The sequence below is a fragment of the Echinops telfairi genome, unplaced genomic scaffold (genome assembly GCF_000313985.2).
Source record: "Echinops telfairi isolate 266 unplaced genomic scaffold, ASM31398v2 ScPeMD7_5;HRSCAF=22, whole genome shotgun sequence".
NCBI lineage: Eukaryota > Metazoa > Chordata > Mammalia > Afrosoricida > Tenrecidae > Echinops > Echinops telfairi.
The window spans coordinates 35,282,596-35,300,551 of NW_022103901.1; the positions used below are offsets into that span (position 1 = coordinate 35,282,596).

The 17,956-nt window shown below is 50.9% G+C and overlaps 1 protein-coding gene across 1 annotated transcript in view; it reads left to right on the forward strand.

Moving 5' to 3' along the window:
• RBFOX1 (RNA binding fox-1 homolog 1) overlaps positions 1–17,956 on the forward strand; it is a 1,294,183-nt gene that overhangs the window by 320,705 nt on the left and 955,522 nt on the right. Inside the window, exon 2 of the mRNA XM_045284033.1 lies at positions 15,060–15,107. The gene's annotated coding sequence lies outside the window, so the exon portion shown is untranslated. The remainder of the gene's footprint in view (positions 1–15,059; positions 15,108–17,956) is intronic.

The following is a 17,956-nucleotide window of genomic DNA, read 5'->3' on the forward strand; positions in this document are numbered from 1 at the left end:
AACCAGACCTTTTTTTAAAATTTTAATTTTCTACCCTTCTTTTACTACTGGCTTAATGTTATAAAGAGCCCAGATGAGCTCATTTTAATGGCCTCTGCTACCTAAATGCTAATATTCCAGTTGGCCTATTTCCGTTGGTGTTTTTTAAAAGACTATTGCTTTCAGAAGGACGAAAATGGAAAGATTAAACCCCTCCATGTCATCTGCCAGCAAAAGCCCGTGGCTTCTTCTGACGGGAAGAGGGTTTGAAATCCCTCCTTGGTCTAAGCTTCTACACTTGACAGCTCATTATACTGCCCAGCTGTTCCAGCTTCACCTTCACCCAGTTAATTAAGTAACTCGTTGTACGTGTGACTGCCTTCTTTTGTGACTCCCCAAGCTTGATGGGAGGTGGGGGGGCGTGTCGCCTTTCAGCCCCTCCCACTTTTCTCCTTCTGGCACCTGAGGGAGGAGGAGGAGGAGAATTCACTTTAAGACGAGTGTTGTGGGACGTGGGGTGGGTATTAGTTGCAACACCAACCCATCAACTCCCGGTGCTGGCTGGTTTTGTAGCTTTGGGTGTTGCTGTTGATGAACGGACCTAGATTGGCTTTTGGTCTTGGTCATTTTTTTTTTTTTGGTGGGGGGTGATTGTGGGGATGGGATTAGATGAGAATTACTGATGAAGAAGTTTAAGTGCGTGCTGCTAACTGAAAGGTTTGTAAGGTTGGTTTCATACCACCCAAAGGCACCTGAGGAAAAGGGGCTGGCAATTTACTCCCCCATCAGAGTCCAGCCAGGACCTTCTGAGCCAGGTCTCTGCGCCATCACAGGAGGTTGCTAGGAGTCAAAACACGCTCAACAGCACGCAGCAGCAGTCCAAGGAAGAAGGTGCTCAAGGAGACGGGCTGGTGCCCTGGCTGCAGCAATGGGCTCAGGCGTAGGAACAATTGCAAGGACCAGGCAGCATTCCCTTCTGTGTGTAGGGCCGCAATGGGTGGAACCAACTCCATGGCACCTAGCAACAACCTGATCATCAAAGAGCTGGATGGTACGTGTGACTCAAGTAGAATGCTCTCCTTCTGTATAGGAGACCCAGGTGCAGTTCCACCATTAAAAGCCTGGATTAGAATCTAGAATTGGTTGATGCCAATGCTCACTTTCCCAAGAGCTCCTCTGGCAAATGTCTGTGCGTTTGTGATCAAGTTAATATCCCTAAAATGGGGAGGTGGGGATCTAAGGTGGAAAGACCAAATGGTAGCTCACCTATGTATCTTTTGTTCTGTTTACGGTACAGAGAGAGAATGTTGGCTTTTTCTGTGAACAGAGGTTATCACCCAACAGGAGTTTTGTCCTCAGAGCTGACCATGTAGCTGTTCTCTCTCCCGCTCTCTCTCTCTCTTTCTCTCTCTCTCTCTCTCTTTCTCTCTCTCTCTCTCTCTGTGTGTGTGTGTGTGTGTGTGTGTGTGTGTGTGTGTGTATTGAAATCTGATAGAAAATGTCTGCATAGGTCTCCTTGTGTATAATGGGATTTAATTATGGGAAGAAGGTTGAATGGGTTGTCAGGCTCCATGTGGAGAAACATGAGCAAAGGCATTGGAAAGGAATGAAAGGAGGGCAGGTATGTTTGGGGTGGGGTGGGGCGGTGCATGAGGCAAGAGCAAGAAATACCGACATAAGACATACAGGCGACTTGGACAGACAAAACCCAAGTAACGGAAACGGCTTTGGAAAGGGTGGGTCTGGCGCAGAACCGGAGCTCAGAGGTAGGTAAGGAGAAAAATAAAACTGGGCTGCCCATAGAATAAGACGGTGACAGGTGAGTGTTAGAGACCGAGAGAGTTTCATCTTTAAGGCAGCTTTCAAAGAAAGTAAAGCAGAGTCTTTTCAAGAAAAGAGACAAATGCCATGTTTTGTAAAAGCCATCTGTATTTGTCAACCTTTCCAATGGAGGAGACCCCACGGAAAGGACAAGGTGCATAATAAATGGGGCATCTTATAGCCTCAGATTCCTTCATTAAGTTATTTCTCAGTAGAGTTTATCTGACCCTAGCTCATAGCTGCCGCGTGTGGCAAGATTAGAACTTCCCACAGGATTTCCTAGCCTAAAAAGAAGGCCTCATGCTAACCCAAGGCTCTGTGGTTTGAACTACCAGCTAGCTGCTCCGTGGGAGAAAGATGCGGCCGTCTGCTTCTGTAAAGATGACAATGTTGGACACCCTATGCAGCTCACCACCATCAACTCCATGCCGACTCTTAGCGACTCCATAGGACAGGGTAGAGCTGTCCCTGTATGTTTCTGAGATTGTAACTCTTTAAGGGGAGTAGAAAGCCCACTCTTTCTCGGGACAGCTGGTTTCAAACTGCTGACCTGCCATTAGCAGCCTAACACGTAACCACTACTCCCCCAGGTGGAAGCCATACCGGGCAGTCCTATTCTGCCCACAACGTCGCTGGGAGTTTGAATGGCCTCCGTAGCAGTGAGCGTGGTTTGGGTGTAATCTTTAGGGGGACAGATCACCAGGCCCTTTGTTCCCCTGTCGATCTGCAGCGATGGGTTTAAACCACCGGGCATCTGGTGCTGCGCATCCAAACTTTTAACCCTTGAACTAACAACGGTCCTTATTTAAGTTGCCCAAGGGCTACTGGGCAGATATGAAGGGTCAGGTCCTCTGCTAGTGTCCAGGTCCCAACCAGTCATCCCTCACTAACAACATCCCCCACCCCCACAACAAATGTAGACAGCAACTGCAGGGAGATGTCCGGGAAACTTGGGACCAATTGCCCTAAAGACCTTGGAAGTAGGAGCAACCAAGATACCTGAACTGTAGCGAAAGGTAAGTCTCTTATAGACCGGCTGCTCGGCCAGGTGCCGGTCCTTATCAGTAGTGGAATGATATTCAAGGGCACTGTAATGATCATCCCTTGCGTATGCATTTGGGACCACTCTGTAGTGGAGCCTTAAAACCCCTTTGTGGGGAGCCAGGGGTGCGTGCCCGAGGTCATATTGCTGGCTTTCTGTGGGCCGAGAGGTGCTGTTCCAGGCGAGGCGGCCGCTCTGGCTCAGGAGTTTCACCTGAGATGAGGCTTTGATGCAGCTGTGCCCCAGTGACACCTCGCAAAGCTGCTCTGGAGCTAAAGTATCTGCCAGGCTGGACCCACCTGGAGCTTGCTGATAAAGCCTAAGCAGCTCAGAGGCCCGTGGCCTGGGCCTGGGGCTTGGGGGGCCTTTGTCGGCCAAGGCCCTCCTTGTTCACTACATGTGCTATTACTGCAACTGATCTCTCTTCTCTGCAAACCTGCTCACCTTCAGCCAGAGGCGGGGACTGCTGAGCTCGCAGACAGGAAGCTGATGGAAATGGAAAGCCTCCTAAATAGGTTGAGAGGTTCCAGGTGTTTGGAGCCATGGGGGAGGCAGCCCGTGGTGGTGGTGTGTCAGGGGCGGGGCCGGGGGAAAGGGTGTGGGAGTGAAGGAAAAGGTAAGAGGAGATTGTGTGTGTGTGTGTGTGTGTGTGTGTGTGTGTGTGTGTGTGTGTGTGTGTGTGTGAGAGAGAGAGAGAGAGACAGAGACAGAGACAGACAGACATGGAGAGCAATTAAACCGAGTATTCCAGGGAGGCTCAGCAGGGGCCAGTCAGCAGATTAACGGCAGAACTTTCTCCTCTTCTTCCGTGCAGAGTAATCTGTGTGTTGCCCTGTCCGTGTTTTAAGACCATGGGGATGGCGATTACCCCACTGATTCCTATCTGCAACTTTTCAGGAGGTAAAGACAAACGAACCATGCTCAAGTCCCAGAGCCAGGATTTGCCCATTCTGGGACCTGGGGCAGGACCCTTCTCTGAATCGCTGCCACGGGGCCCATTCTGCTCACTCTGGGCCCGCAGGACAGGGCAGCACGGCCCCTCCGAGTTCCCGAGGCGGCACACCTTACTGGAGCAGGAGGCTTTGCCTTTCCCCATGGGACTGTGGACCCCAGGTCAGCAGCCCGACTTGTAAGCTCCATGCCCCCAGGGCTGTTCCCACTCGACTGGTGCAACTCAATCAGCTTGCCTCCCAAGATCAAATGACGCTTGGTTGAGAGTTGGTCTTACCAGCACCAGTTGCTGCTTGGAGTCACTTCTAACTCTTGGGGACCTCAGGTCTCTGAGCAGAACTGGGCCCCATGGGGATCTCAGTGTCTGCTTCCTTGGATATAAGACCACCAGGGCTTTCTCCCGAGCTCGCACCCCAAACCCTTTGGGGTAGCAGCTGATCTTGTTAACCTTTTGCACCTGTTACATGCAGTGAACATAGCAGATCATGACGGAAATGGGCCAGGAGAACCATCAGCACGGAGGCCTTCCGGAGCTCAGTCACCTGGAACTCTTTCCCAGAAGGCTCTGCCCTTCTAAAGACAGCCCTAAATTCCCATCAGTAGAAGATAGGATCCAAACAACTCGGGTATAAACACACAATGGGATACTGCACACCCCTAAAAGACAGCGATGGAACAAGACAGCTCAAGATGCGGAGGGAAGCTGGTCCATCACAAAAGGGCACACCCTGAATCCACTGCTGTAGAAACAAGCAGCAGACCAGGTACAAGCTCAGGCTTATAGGGCATCCAGCCTCCTGGCAGGGGCCCAGACAACCCTGGTAGAGAGCCTGCCCAGCACCAGGGAGCCATAGACAATCTGCTCTAGGGAAGTGCTCCTAGATCACTTTGCTTGAAGATCACTTTGCTGGAGGTGCCTCACGTCAGCTGGGATCAACTGGTCAAGGGAGGGGAAGGTGATGGTGTCTACTGAGTGGCTGCCATGCAAAGCTATGATGAGGTCCCCCAGACAGGTAGGCAGCCCTATCAAGGGAGAGGGATAGTTATGGGGAAACAGGTCAGGGGAACAAACACAAATGTCTGCTGGTAGGAAAGGATGGAGGACCGAGCTCCAGTTGGGGGGAAGAAAGACTGAAAATGCTTTGGGAGACCTTAAGGGGGAATATTTTTGGTGGTATGCACCAAATGGGCCACATTGGCCGGGATTTATGGACACATCTTGGGGACCCCGCTGGGTGCCGTGGAACACTGGGTCACTGATCCTGGATCTTCAAGGTGCACGGCAGGCTCCAGAGGCTGCAACAGTGAGGTCCCATGCGGAAACTCCACGGGGTGAACTGGACTGTACTCAGACACACTTGTAACCTGAGGGCTGAAGTCGGAAAATACATGGTGTCTGAGGAAGGGGACGACAGTTGTACCAAGACTGGTGAACTGTGGACAGGCAGGCGGACAAACATGGTCTTGCTACATCAATGCCCCATATGCTGCATTAAGATATGTATTATTCGGGCCACCTGTGACTGACATGCTCAGTGATTATCATTGTAAATTCCCCTGACAACCCTCATTGTTTAAATAGTGTCCAGCCACAAAGGATTGATTCAGCACAAGTAATTCAGGTCCTGTGATATGGAGCTAGCCTACATGGGCCCAATATCCCTATTTCTACAGTGCTTTAAATTTGTATAAGGTACCAAGGGCTCAAGTAGAAAGAGAATGTTTTGAAAATGATGGCAACAAATGTGCTTAACACGATGGATGGATTGTGATAAGAATTGTACAAGCCCCCAATAAAATGATTTTTTAAAAAATATTAGGAACTAACCAAAGACAATATTAACAAAAGATCATTATGCCCCAGATTGATAAGATTCTTTACCATAAATTGACAAGGAGGTTTTGAAAGGGAGCCAAAGGCAGATTAAACAAGCAAAACAAGCCCCCAAAAACCAGATCCAGGATTGGGTTTGGGACTCACACGAAATCCTAGCTCTAACTGAAGAACAATTAGTTCTTAGATCATGGCCCTGCTCGATATACTCACCCTCAGGAAGGGAACACAGAAATATGGATGCTATAGCAAAAGGTGGCAAAGAAATTAGATGGTGCCCAGCTATCAGATAAGACAATGTGTGGGGTCTTAAAGGCTTGCTGCCAAACAAGCAGCCATCTAAGTGAGATGTCAGCTAAGTCCACATGGAAGCAGCACACCATCAGTCACTGAAGGATTGTAAATAATAATCGAGTTGAAGGCGGGATTAATATCAGAGCCTAAATTGTGAGAATCCAGTTTACAGAAGGCTATGGACGACAGTGGGATCCCAAAATACGTTTGTGGGAATTACAAATTGCCTCCGGCAATCTCCCTCTAGCCATAGGTGCAGGGTGGGAGGAAAGTGGTCACCAACCGGAGTGCCTCAGAGAGTGCAAATAGAAGATCTAAGGGGTAGACGTGACTTGAACAGTTAAAACCGCGTCAGTTGATGCACGCTGAACCTGATCTGGTTTCAACATTTTCTATATTTTGTTTTTTGTTCATATTGGGGTGTCTCTCAGGTGTTATGTCATCGGGGGTTACCCTCTTGAGGTTGTATTATGTTTTTTTTGTCCATGAAACCCAAGATAGATGAATTTATTGGGACAGCAAGTAGAATAAGGGTTTTTTTGGGGGGGGGCGGGAAACAATGTCAAGGAATCCAGCAAAGAAAATATTTGGAAACTATGATAGGAATTGCACAATACTGCTTGACGTGATTGAACATTGGAATCATATATATATATATTAAGTCCCAATTAATACAATTTAAAATAAGACACTAGAAATACAAAAACAAAAATTTTTTTTAAAGAACCGAGTCCTATCATGGAGTTCTGGGTTTGACTAAGCTATAACCCTGGAGTCAACCCTCCATGGAGTCAAAGAAGCCGGTGAACTCATTTAAAGGGAGTTTTACCAGAATGTGTGGGAAAGGCCATGTGTGGACGTAGATCAGGCTTTGCGATTCAGAATGGTTACATTTGCTCCCTTACCTCCTCCCCCCACAATATTGGTTACGCCTTGGCCTGCTAATCTCAGGGTCAGCAGTTTGAAACCACTAGCAACTTCACAGGTGAAAGATACCCCCTTAAAGGGTTACCGTATCAACCCCCAGGGAGTGTTCTGTCCTGCCCTCAGGGTCGCTGCGTGTCGGAATCAACTCGATGGCAGTCAGTTTGCTTTGATCTTTGAAGACCAACTTGGACATAGCTCAGGCTTCCACTCCCCCTTCTTGACATCGTGTGTCCCCTACATTGTAGGGACCTGTGGGGACAAAGAGAAGGCCATGGAAACTGCGGTAGGAGTGTCCTTCCTTCTCGCCTTCCCGGGAAAACGAGAGGTTGAAATGCCATCTGGGGGAAGTAAAAGGGGGAGACGGGGTGCAGGGAGCTGAGCAATGTAATTATCTGAAACTATTTTAAAGCCCATTTCTCTCCAATGCTCATGTAAGAATGGGTAGGAGTGTTTTTCAAAACAGGTTATTGAGGAGTTGCTCATCGGTGAGGAAAAAAGACAAAAACAAAAGTATACAATCATTTCCCCTCTCTGTTTCATTTTTCTGAAAAAGCTGAGTTATTTCGCTGTGGATGTGCTGTTCGCCCTGCAATCACCAAGGCCCACCCGTTTGGATGGGCACCTTTATTGCTCTAACGACACAAACGTTTATTGCTGGCATGTGACACTTGAGCAAGCTAGGGAATGGTTTCTCTCCATAGTCTACGCTGGGGCGGGCTGTGCACAGGCAGAAGAGAGAGTTGCGGGCGCGCTGTTCTATGTTGTTCACGTTCATGTTGTCCTAGTTAAGGGCTCGGTCCACTTACTGAGTCCCTGAGTGTTGTAAATGGGTAATGTGTCCAGCCGCATTCCCGCCCGCCCAGAGGCACTGTGGAAGAAAGGCCTGGTACTCCATCCCCGTGCAATTAGCTTTCGGAAGCCTGTGGAGCACCTCTCTACTCCGACATGGGTGGGACCATGATGCCCTTCTCCAGGGAGTGGTCTCTCCTGACAACATGCCCAAAGTATGTGAGAAGACAGATGTTTTGTCACCTTTGCGTCTTAGGATCGTCGTGGCTGTACTTCTTCCAAGGTTTGTCTGTTCTTTTGGCAGTCCATGGTATTCTCAGCATTCTTGCAGGCACCATCATTCAAACGCATCGATCATTCCTCCGTCTTCCATACTCAGTGTCCAACTTTCACATGCAGAGGCAACGGCTCAGCCTGAGAGCAGAGAGTAAAATGTTCCCTGAGCCATGCAAGTTGGATTCGGACCCCTCTCTGTGCACTTAGAACCAGCTTCAGCTTCTTGGCCTTGTCTCCAGCAGTTGTGCCCTCTTTGGGTTGTCTTTCAGGCCCAGGATAAAACCAAGCCGGAACAGCAGCACCTCCTAGGATGTCGAAGAGCTGTAGACCTGACAGGATGCAGACCAAAACATGCAGGGTCACGCATGAGACACTGGCAACACTGGGTGATGCCAAAGGCCAGTAGTGCAGGGGGAAGTTGGTGACCACCCAGAGGTGCCTCAGAAGAGGGGCCTGGACTTTAACTTTACAAAAGCAGCCCCGCAACGCCCTGTGGAGCCCAGTGGTACTCGGGAGCCCATAGGCTTCTGGGAGTTGGAGTCCATTCAATTGAACCAACACCAACTCGCTGCCCAGCGCTCCTGCAGGAAAGGGTGGAACTGCTCCGTGGTTTCTCCAGGTGGTAGCTTCTCCAGGAAGCAGGGCAGCCCCCTCTTTCTCCTGAGACTTGATGGTATCTGCCTATTAGATTAACTATTAAGCTGCCGGCCAACGTGAAGGACAGACCTTCACCGTTCTTTGCCATTTAGCAAGCGTCGGCTAAGTGACTCATCCCTAGTGCACTAAACTTCAATTTGATAATTGCCTCCTCAAATCCTTTAATGAAGCTTCCCATCAACGGATAAATAATCGCTCGGTAATGTGGTATTTGCAAACGCCAGGCTGTTTGCATTCCCACCTGCGAACAGACCTGAGGGGCAGAGGGTGGAGCTTGTGTCTCTGGAGAAGTTGGTGAGGAGAGGGTGAATTTCAAGGTCCCCAAGGAAAGCATCTTCACGTAGCCCACCCCCCACCCCAGGCACCCAGCTGCTTCTTCCAGCGCCCCCACCCTGGCTGCTGTAGTTTGCGCCCCTGTGCTATTTTTAAATCCCAGAGATCACTGCAGCACAGTGGCTGCAGGCAACTCAGATGCCTGTCCAGATGAGCAGACCTGCCCTGGGCTTTGGGGTCCAACAGAGGCCTCTTGGGGGAAGGGGGTGTCCTGGTAGCTTAAAGGTTACATGTTGGACTGCAGATCCACAGGGTCAAGAGTTCAGAACCACCAGCCACTCCAAGAGAGAAAGATGGACTTTCTACGCCTGTAAAGAGTTTGTCTTGGAAACTCACAGGGGCAGTTCTTCCCTGTCCGAGAGAGTCCATGGGAATCAGCACCAGAGCGGTGACAGGGGCACAGCCCTCCTCCTTGGGGTGGGGGGTGGGGGAGCGCATTCCCTGCAGTGGTTTCCTTCCGCGGCTTTTTGGTTCTTTGCACAATCCTCTCCTTGTGGGCTTCCAAGTCCATGATGTCTTTTCTGGGTGTCATGGAGTCGATTGTAACTCCTGGTCACCTCCTGGGATGAAGCAGAGCTGCCCTGTTGGGGTCTCCAGGCTCTCATTTTCATGGGGGCAAGTGACCAAGCCTGGTCTCCCACTGAGCCAACTACTGGGTTCAAGCCCCCAACCTCTCTCTGTGCAGCCAAGCACCACCCTGGGGCGCCATCACGCCGACCACAGGTTTACCAGGTGCCTGTCTTCAACCCCCCTCTTGTCTCTGTGCCTCAGGTACCGTGCATTCACCTCGGGTGCCATGGCCACAGCCCTGCAGGCTGCCCAAGAGGCTAAAAACAGAGGGAAGAGAAAACCGAAAAGGAGCACACAGACGGCCGGCCCCAGGGGCTGAGGCTGGGGCTCTGCCCTGCTGCCAGCTCTGAGCTCTGAGGTGGTGCCCTTAGAAGCCGAAGTCCGGGCAAGCAGCAGGGAGTCACATCTGGCACCCCTGTGGCTTTCAGGGATAGCTTTTTGGGTGCCCCCCAGTCCTTTTCGGGGAGCACACCAAGTTACTGAATGAGCCTGCCTCTGACAGCTCCCCCAAGAACCACGACTCTTAAGAGTGGTGCTAACATTATTCACCTCGTGTAAAAACAAGTGTGATTTACATCTAATATGGGTAATTACTTTTACAGTTAATTAAAAGCGCACTCATTAAGCTCCTGCTGCGATGCCAATGCAAAGCGCTTATTTGCAAACAGACCCTGGGTGTCTGCTCACCTTGGTGATGTGCCGCCTCCACGGGACACGGAGTCCCCCTCCTGGCTGGTACCCCTGGTGTTGTCCTAAGCCGAGCTTCACCAGGTCTCCCCTCCACCAACTCGCTGCTGCCCGCTGCTTGGCCGGTGCATGCGTAAGGGGCCCAGGCTTCCTGCCTCCTAATCATTCGTTGAATTAAGAAATTTAAATACTGAGGATGAAGAGCAAGCGGGTCTCCCGGAAGCCTCCAGCAGAGGTCCAGCTGGGCAGCGGGATGCTTAGCTGCCTCTACTGGCTCACAAGCTTGTGCTGTAGGCGTTCTGGCTTTACAGCTCGCTCTTACCAACACCCCCCCCCACACACACACACACACTCCCCGGAAGGACCTCCTTGTTGTTGTTAGCCACCATTGAGAAGGGTCTAATTCAGGAAGACCCCGCATACAACGCCACAAAGCATACCGGCCCGGCACCAACCTCACCACCGTGCTTGGTCTGCTGGGGTCCACAGACGCAGCCCCACTGCGTGCGCTGAGCACCTTCCGACGCAGGGGACCGACTCTGTGGTGACCCAGAGGGGTCTTCTTGGGCTAGTGTTCAGCAGTCAACCGCCAGGCTGTTCTTCCTAGTCTTAGTTTGGAAGCTCATCACCTTTCTCCCTCAACGGGCTGTAAGCTGTCCACCTTGGGTGACCCTGCTGGTATTTAAAATGCCAGTGGCATCTCAGAAACGTGCAAATAACCAAAAGCCAAAAGCCCAAACCAAACTCACCGCCGACGCGACAGGCCCTGTGGGTTTCCAAGGCGGTAACTCTTGATGGGGACGGCAATTGCCCTGGTTCTCCCGTGGAGCGGCTGGTGGTTTTGAACTGCTGACCTCGTGGTTATAGCAGCCCAACTTGAAACGACTATGCCGCCCAGGGCTTCAGGAAGGCCCGCCGCCAAAGGAGGAAGATTGCTGCGAAACGTTTATAAAGTCGGCCAGGTTGTCTTCCTGCCTAGATGGATGTTGCTTTCGCGGTTGAAAGCCTTTGCAATGTGATCTTAGCCGACGCGAATGAAACAAACGATTTCAGGGGACTTCGCTTCTAAACGCTTCATATCTGGAGCCGGCCCTTTAATGTGATTCCACAATAACCTTGCCTTCAAACGGGCTGGTGAACACACTCTTCTCCAACATATAAGAATGAAATGCCTCCTCAAAGGATCACATTCCTGGAAAGTAATTAAGGTTTATTAATTAAAACGTATCGTCGGAGATTCAGAGGCAGCGGGAAAGCCTGCCTATCCCTGCAAGTTGGCTGAAACCAGCTCCTTGGAACTTCTGGGTAGGTGGGTGGGCGCTTTTGCAAAGTTCTTTGCTCCCATCTGCTGGCCGCATGTGGTATTGCAGGGCATGAGCAAAATTTTGTGAATGGGGGACGTTTTGCAAAAAATCCCACCAGGTCCCTAATGCTTTCTATATTCTGAATGTATTCAAATGAACCACCTTATTTGAATCTCAGTCTTTTGAAATGGAGTATGGCCACTGCATCAGCCAGCTGGAAGGTCTGGGTTCCAAGCTCCGATCTGTCAGTCAGGAGTCCCAAGAACAGCAGGGCTGCTGAGCAGGGTGGGCAGGTGGAATTGCTGGGCCAAGAAGGACTAGGAGCCCAATCTGCTGCCACCATTGTTGCTCGGCACCTCTGAGCCGGCTCTGACCCATGGCCACCCCGGGAACAGCCGAACCAAACGGCGCCAGTCCTGCACCATCCTGATTACAGAGCCCCGGGTTGCAGCCACGAGGTCCCTGCATCATGTTGAAGGCCAGCCCCTTTCTCATTGCCCCGTCCACTTTACCAAGCACATTGTCCTTTACCAAGGGCTGGACTGCCGACAGCACACCCCAAGTGCTCACGTTAGCCTATGAGAATCTTCTGCATCACGACAGGTCACCTGAAATAAGGCTGGAAGATGAGCCCCAGGTGGGAGGACACTCAACATGTGCAGTGACCCCAGCGACAGACGGAAACCTCCACTGACCGCAATTAGGATGCTGGCCCAGCAGGTTCCTTTTGTTGTCCCTGGGCCATTGCGAATTGTGGGGTGCTTGAGAGAAACGTATAACAATAGCAACGTGTTGATGAGACAACCTAGCTACTGTGTGTGTGTGTATGTGTGGACGGGGGTGTCCATGACAAACATCACTCTTGCAAGAAGGCAGTCAATTTGTGAACGTTTATTTAAGCCATCAGGCACAAGGCAGGGTCGAGAGGTCTGCGGGACATCCATAAACTGAAGCCTGGTGGTGCAGCGGGTCCCATGCTGGGCCGTTCACAGCAAAGTCAGCAGTTCGAAGCCACCAGCCGCTCTGGCTCTCTACTCCCATAAAGCCTTAGTCTCAGAAACCTGGAAGGGCTGTTCGCTCCGTGCCCTATAAGGTCTCCAAGAGCCAGAATCAACTGGATGGTAGTGAGTTTGATTCGGTTAACTAGGAGAGATGAGATCTGTTCCCTGAACTCTCCGGTGCGGACTTCTCATCCACAAAGTGGGTGCATCTGACTGGATGGCACGCAAGACCTTCCCAGGTTCAGTCTCCACAAGGCTGAGTCTCTGTTGTGGTCCCAACAACGTGAGACCTTGTGATGTAGGCAGGCACCGCCTTAACAAAGTCCGAGCAGTTGAGCCCCTCGCTGCCCGGCTCAATGTGTGTGATTTTCAGAACAACAGGGAACTGGAGTACCGAAGAGATCCGAGAGATTGCTTTGGGAAAGGAGGCCACGGACAATTGTTGACTGCAGTTTAAAGGCCCCCTTCCCTTCCCTTTGAAGAGAGGTGTAGAAACGCGCTGCTTCTTCACCGAAGGGCTTGCCCTGCTACTTATTTTCTGTTTCACAAGGAAGAGGGCAGCGCTTGGCCTTCTCCTCCCAGTGGAAGGCGTTTCGTGGCAGAAAGCCAGCTGATTGTGGGCGGGCACCTGGTGGGGAAAGAGGGGTCAGTGGTATGAAGGTCCGTGGCAGTCGAAGGGGAGTCAGTGAGGGCGTGTGGTGAGTGTCTGTTGATGATGGAGAGGTAGCTCATCGGAAAAGGGTAGTGAGTGGGGGAGCTGTGGGAGGGGAGTGGATGGCGGGGAGTTGCCGGTGAGGGACGGTTGGGTAATGGAAGAGTGATTCGTGGTAGAAGGATTATCAGGGACCTCAGACTGCTCCTTGGGGGAAGTGTGGTTGGGGGTGGAGGGGAGTTGGTGGCTGAAAGGCAGGTGTTGTTTGTGAATAGGTAGTAGTTGGCAGGTAGTCACAGTGGTAGAAGGGCGGGGGGCAGCTGGTGGTTGGAGCTGGTCAGTGGAGCCATTCGCCATGCTGTCCAATCATCCCAGAGATGGCAGAAGCTTCAGGTCCCCCCACCCCACCCCATGAAACATGTCCTGGGGCCTTGGGAGTAGTTGAACCCACGATGGAAACACTTCACCAAGAGTCTGTGATCCCTGCCCTCCTCTCCTGTCGGTCGGTCGGACACAAGCAGCCTGCTCTTTTCTTCCTAGGCCCCGTCCGGAGCCAACAGCTCAGTGCCTCCATCTGGAACTTCCAGGGGCTCTTTTCCTAGAGGTCTCCTGTAAGGGGATGTTGCCCCCCACCCCCAGGACCACCCCTTCCTGTCCCTGTGATGAGCAGCCAGGCACCACACAGAAGATGCCACAGAGGGCACAGCTGGGAGTCCGGTGTCCATTTCCTGTCGGGCTGTCACTGGTCACAGCCAAATGTGTTTTTGTTCCTTGTCCGTCTCTCAAGGGGCCCCCGAATCTATAGCCACGTGCACCATTTGACCAGTTGTGGATTAGACGGTTGTGATACTTCTATAGGGTTTTCACTGGATCATATAGATATTTGTACTTATATATTTTGTATATAGATTAGAAGTCGGTCATCGGGCCTTTCTTCCTAGTCTGTCTTAGTCTGGAAGCGCTGCTGAAGCCTGTCAGACACCCTAGCCACACACAAACCTCCACTGGCAGAGGGTTTGCAGCTGTGTGTGAAGGGCACTGACCAGGCATGCATCCGGCCAAGGGAAGGGGAGCGTTCTACATCAACATCACGGCCCCAATCTCACCTGTTAAGAAATAACGGAAATTCATCCTCTTGAGCAACCAGTGGATTTGAACCACCAACCTTGCTGTTAGCAGTCCAATGCTTAACCCACAGCGCCGCCAGGGCTCCACAGAGACAAACAGCCCTAAACACAGAAGGGAGGGAGCTGTGGTGGCACAGTGGTAACAAGCGGGGCTTCTCTCTGCAAGGTCGGCAGTTTGAATCTACGGACTCAGAAGCTCACAGGCAATCCGACCCTGTGAGTCTGTCTGTTCTCAGTCGACACACAGAAGTTAGGAGGGTGAGACTTCTCCTATAGTTGGGTCATGTTAGCAGGAGAGACGGTCCCTGGAGAGGGCGGGACCCGATGCTTGGTAAAGTAGAAGGTCAGTGACAAAGAGGAAGATGCAAGTTGAGAAGGACGGACGCAGTAGAGTGGCTACCTCCGTGGGCCCCAACATGGCAATTGTGAGGCAGGAGCAGGAGCGGGCAGCGTCTCATTCTGTGGCACACAGGGTGGCCGTGGGGCCGAACCGACAGCCAAAGCAGCACATGTCGTGGGCGAGACCATGTGTGTGACTAGGGCAGTCCCTGCTGGTCTGAGCACAGGTGTCTGGAGAACATCCCCGGGGTTGGACTGCAGATCTCTTGGGAGTGGGCGCTGATGGGTTTTGCCTCCACCCTCCATCTGCATGCAACGAAGTTCACCTCTGCGTGTCTCTGATGCATGCACCGAGCCCAGGCCTCTAACAAGCCCTGGATGGTTCCAGAAACAGCAGGTAGGACCCTGGGCCCTTTCAAGCCCCCACGATTCTCTGGCAATAAGTCTGACTCCTGTTCTTTCTCCTCCTCCTCTAGGATATCAAAGCTGACTGCAGTGGCTGTGTGGAAATAGAGGGCGGAAAAGTAAGTCCATGGTTTCTGTCTTTCTGGTTTTGAACTTGAGCTAGCCGTGGTGATGTAAAGCCAAGTGTGACGGCGTGCCTTGCTTGAAGGTTTACCGGGCGATTCCCGCGCTGCTAGGGGCTACTCGTGGGAAAAGCGGACTTTTAGAGAGCCATCCCTTTCTTCGATTCCCTTTGCAACCTGTGCTTTCTGACTTGGATGAAGACTGCATACTAAAATTAAGTCAAAAGGGAGACTTGCTTGGCTTATATGTTGTTGGGACTTATCTGAAGGAAAACAGCTTGCTGGACTTGAAATGTATTTCCCATTTTAGTTAAACATGGTCGATTATATGACTATGATTACATGATATACATATATGCACATACCTATACATAAATACACGTGAAGGGGGCTTCCAAAAGTTTGTGGAACAAAGGAATTAAGAGATAATAGGATTTTTCCAATTAACTGTTTAGAAAACCTCTCGTGTGTGTGTGTGTGCACGCGTGTGCACACAGGTATCAAAAAGAGCATGTAAAAATTCCATTTCTTGATTCCATTTTTCCATGAGCTCTTTGAAGACATCCTGTATGTATGTGCATGTGTATGTGTGTGTATATGACATGTTAAATAGATCATGTGCACGCGTGTTTTATTGACTGTTTTGCTGACTATGCAAACACATTCTACTGCGTGGAGCTTAGCAAGCTATGGACCGCCTTGAAGAATGGCAATTCCAGAACCCTTACTGACCCGACTCAGCTGCATCTCACAACAACATATATGTTGTAGGATGTTGTGTGTCTACTTTTGTATTTTAAAGACTGCTTAGCATAGGTGTTCTCGGGATGGGTCTCCCTGGCCCTGTTTTGTTGACCGCAGGTCCCCTGTGATCGTGATTTCCGTCGAATGCTGCACCCTAGCTATCACCTCCCTTCTGAGATGTTCTGGGGGGTAGTCGGGATGCCCTACCCCCCATTTTGGAGGCAGGGTGGGGGGTGTTCCCCTGCTTTCCTGTGTCTGTTGTCCTAGCGCTGTGGCAAGTTTAAGTGCTTGCTAGCTGGTAAGTCTTTAGTTTCATTCTGTATTGGCAGCAGTTCTGGAAGTTTCTGTGGCAGAGTATCCTAGCAGATCACATTGGACCTTCCCGTCATTGGCTCCGGGGAGTTCTAATGAGCAGGGGTGGGCACCTGCCTCCTGCTGCTATGGACATCCCTCTGCGATTCTCAGCAGTCTCTCCCTTGGCATCTGTTCCCCTTTAGTATCAAATATGGTTGCCTTTGTTCAGTGAAGAGAGTTTCAGCCATGACTTTGTGATGGCCTGGGCCCGTTGTTGGCTAATCAGCTGGCTGGGGCCTACTCTAAACAAGATGGGCTTGTATGTCCGGAGAATTCGCTATGCATTTCTTTCAAGGATTTGCTGAAAACCGAGGTGGTATGGGAGCTGAGAGGCCAGCCGCAGCTAGTGTGGCTGGGGTTGTGTCTGAAGGTGGACTTTCAAGCCAAACCATTGCTGTAGAGCCGATGCTGACCCAGGGGACTCTGGGATGTGTCAGGGTGGGGGTTCTTCGGCAGTGAGTCTATCGGTTGCTCCGTGTGCACCTTTTTTTTGCAGGTTGGACTGATAGAAGTGCCTCTCAGCTTCAACCTATATCCAAAATCTTGCCACCCCTTCCCTCCTCCTCCCAACCCTTCCTCCCCAAACCCAGGGGTCTCCAACCCCCTTTGCTTCTGGATGGGCCCACACACAGGGTTCTGCCTGGTGGGTTTTTAAAAAAAGACATGTCTTTCTTAGTCCTGTCTGAAAGATGCCCGGGGAGCTGATCCTCCTGAAAGAGCACCTGTTTCATCGCCATCAGGAGGAGGAAAAGCTGGCAGTGAAAGCCGGCCCCACAGATGCTGTTCTACGTCACACGAAGGGCTTTAAGTCACACACATCCTGACAACAGGGTCAGACCGTGTCCGTGGTCTCTTGGGGATGGCTACCTGAGGAGGACAGGCTGTGAGTAGCCACCCGATTCGAGGCTGGAGGTGTTCCTATCAGATGGAGGACTGTCGATCTGTTTCCATATCAGGGTTAGGAGCATCTAAAGGCGCGAGATCCCTAGCACCAGCTCACATCACACACCCCTGCAGAGAAGCAGTCCCAGGCACCACGTCAGGGGCGTGTTCTTTAAATGCAGGACCAGGAAGGCCTGTGACTGTTATCACTATCCAAATGGCCCTTGGCAGACAAAGGGCTTCCTAGCCCAGATCTACAGCATGCTGTATCCATACCATACCTAAAGGAGCCCTAGTGGCACTCTGGCCTGCTGGACATATATGGTCAGCAGTTCAAACCCAACAACACCTTCACAGGAGAAAGATGAGGTATATATGCCCGTAAATATTTACAGCTGAGGAAAGCCTATTTAGGGATGCTATGGCTTAGAATCGACTTGATATCAGTGGGGTTGGCATTTCTATGTCTACATTTGGACTATGTCTATAATTGTATCTATGTGCATACCCTATTGAGACTGTATCTATGTGTATAAGTACATCTGTACTATGTACTGACGTTATATCTGTAGTCTGGGACTGTGTCTACATATACACACACACCTACAATTATGCCATATGTACAGTTGTAGTTGGGTGTGTAACTGTGTACATTTATATTCTAGCTGTACCATAGTTATCCTATATGTACTTAGCCTACATCTATACTACATGTCTATACTATATCTGTATATAAGGAACCCTGGTGGCATAGGTTCAGGTTACCCATTAGACTACTAACCACGGATCAGCAGTTCGAAACCACCAACTGATCTGAGGGGGAAAGATGAGGCTTTCTGCTCCTGGAAGCAGTTCGACTCTCAGAA